Here is a 3,039-nt window from a genome sequence, read left to right as displayed (position 1 = left end):
GGTGGGGCCGCTCCTGCCCGCCCGAGTCCGTCCGCGCTGGGAGCTCCGTCGGGGGTCCGGGGGCTCCGGCTGCCCGGCACTGCCCGCCGGGCGGCGGCTGCGGGTGGGGTGTCGGGCCGGTCACGGGCCCTCTGACTTCGTTACGCTTCTTGGGAGCTGCCCCTTAAATAAAATACCGGGACTCATAGAAAAGCCATTGGTAAACGTGAAGCCCTCGGATGCGCTTGTTTATGGAGACCTTGTTTGTAGTATTTAAAAGCGATATTGATTTCTAATTCTTCACTCGTTAAAGCTGTCAGAGTTTGCTATTCTTGGGCTGAGAGCTGCAGCGCACTTGCTGGACGTGCTCTTGCCCAACTCTTGTCTTGGACAGACTGGGGAGTTCTAACGTGATAGTCTTATGTGTAGGAATAACCTTCTGGATTTTGGTAACTTTCCGTTTTAGCCTTTATAGGCGATATCGGGAAGTTAATCTGGTTTGTATTAGAGCTCATTTCAAATTAGTTCAACTTGCTCTATGAGAAATAACACCCTCCCCCTTCCATCTCTTGTAGAAAGAGTTGAGAGGTGGTTGGTGCTTGGCTGAGGTTAGAACGGAGTTGCGGCTTTGGGCTATTATAAAGTAGTCACAGGCTGATTATCTGCAGCTACAGGGACCCCTGAAAGTTCGGGTCCTCTGCTAGTGTCTCTTAAGTGTCACCTAGGTGGTAGTTTTGTAATGCAGCGTACGTTTCCTCTCAGCTAGGCTGAGGTTCAGACCAAGTCAGTTTTCATGATGTATGAATTAACCCCCTTTTGAACAGATGTTATTATTTGTAAACGGTGTTAGCAGTAACTGCATTGTATTGCTTGTATTTCTTCTGGATAGGATAATAAACATTTACGTAGTTCTCGATTTCACCAGCAGTGAGGTGCCCTGTGCTGTTAATGTGTGCTCTACAGCTGCAAGGGAGGAGTGGTTGAGTGCTGAATTCCAGACACCTGTGCTGTCTTAGTCTTCTTTTGTACTCTACAATCAGCTGTCACTCTTAAGTGATTGTAAGCACCTGATTATCTTCTAAGGAACACAGTTTACTTTGGCAAATGATAACTTTTCTTGGATGTCCTGAAGAGTGACTTGTAGTAAGACATTCCTTTCTGCCAGAAGCAACTAATCTGAGTGGGGTAAACTTCCTTATGAAGAGGACATGGGAAAACTTGGAAAAAAACTTTTTTTTTTTAAATCACCTTAACACTTATCTGTGGTGATTGTTTGATAATAGATAGACTTCTTGTTGCTTCCTATTGCTTTTATGAAGAACTTCAAAGTATTTAGTCACAGCTGTCTGTATTGCTTTAATAATTTATTTGGATTTCCTTATTGGTAGGTCATGCTGGGAAAAGATGTGGACAGTGGACTAGTCTAGATAGCATGATAGAGTTTTCTTCCCAGCTAGTGTGATTCTTTACAGGTAGCAATTCAGACACATAAGCAAGTCAAACTCGCTTAGTTCCAGTTATAGCAGATTATATATCTTAGTGAAAACATTCAATTAGTGTGATTTACCGAATTCTGTGTATTAAGGCAGAGTTGTGGAGAAAATGCAGTGTTGTGTTAATACTTAAAGTGAGAAATTTCAGTTTTCTGCTCTATAGCATACATGTATCTTGATAGTGGCTGCTTTTTTTTTTTTTTAACTACCAGGTTTAAAAGGTGAAACCTTGATGATAAAACCTGATCTGTGCCTGTAGGACTATTTAGGTGCTTACATTTTTAGTATGGTTTGTTGAAACTCAAACTGAAGTGTAGGATATCTTATGTAACAGGATACATCCTTCAGTGTTTAGGTGTCCAAATTTAAATATTACCAACTTTTCCAGCTCTTCAGAAGTAAAAAAACTAGGCCTCCCAAATAATGATACTTTAAAAATGTGGATTGTTTTCATCTGCTTCCTAATCATGAGTGTTCGCTATTCCAAGCATTTTCTTAGCAACTAGTAATGCTACTACCTTTTTTCTTTTTGATGGAATCTGTGATTTCCCTGTTACTACAGATTTTCTATATATAAGATTTTTAAATAAAATGTAAATGCAAAGTATTTCATCTTCCTGTGTTTATTCTGCACCTCAGTTTTCTCACACCTCTTTAAAATACTGCTCTTCTGAAATGAAGTCCTGCAATAGCTGTAGATAGATGTGACTTAACCTACAGAAAAGCTAGAGCTGGGAGAGCTGTGGGAAAGGGAGCTGGATGTGAGGAATTGGAGGGTGGAATGACAACAGAGGGCTCTGAAGCAGCCTTCCCCTCTGTGTTGGTCATGTGCATGTGGCTTTTGCAGTGAAAACTACACATGTAAAAACATGTTATTGCATGCTTCTATTTGAAGCTTTTTTTTTTTTTCATTGGAGGTGGTGTAAACTAGCTGGTTCCCCCCTTGAAGTGATGCTGTCTTACGGAAATGCCGTCGGCTGTGGCTGGGTAGCACCAGCATTATTCAGTCAGGCCTCCGTTGAGGCAACTAGCTCAAGGGGTTCCTTCAGAGGAGCACCTCACTGGCTTCACAAGGGAAGCCAGTAGTGGGTGGGTGTTTGTGGTTTGGTGGTGTTTTTTGTTTTCTTTCCTTTCTTATCTCTTCTCTTCTAGGGTGTCATTTTCATCAGTGGTGCCCCAGGCTATCTTCTAGTCCAGTTCCATCCTCTCTAACTGTCGTATGATCTGTGTTCCCGGGGTGCTCTAAGGGTTAATTCCTTTGCTTTACAAAGCTGATAATCTGCTTACAGGTTAAATGGTACTGTTTAACATTCTTTAACGTATTACTGTATCTAGGTAATTCTTGAGGTGGAATTTTTCATGGCTGAATCTAGTATTGCATTTTTGTCATGCTATGGCAGGTAGCGCTTGACCTTGCACGTACTCCTCAGTCACTCACAAGATGCTTGTTTGGAGACATGGATTACATGAATGCAGAATAGTTGAGCAGTAACCAAATGGAATGGAAAATAGAAGTCATATTTCATTCTGTGTGGTTACATTTTTCTTGCAAAGCTTGTCCTTGAAA

The sequence above is a fragment of the Charadrius vociferus genome, unplaced genomic scaffold, assembly GCF_000708025.1.
Source record: "Charadrius vociferus isolate BGI_N301 unplaced genomic scaffold, ASM70802v2 scaffold257, whole genome shotgun sequence".
Taxonomy (NCBI): domain Eukaryota; kingdom Metazoa; phylum Chordata; class Aves; order Charadriiformes; family Charadriidae; genus Charadrius; species Charadrius vociferus.
Note: the sequence above shows the minus strand (reverse complement) of the source record.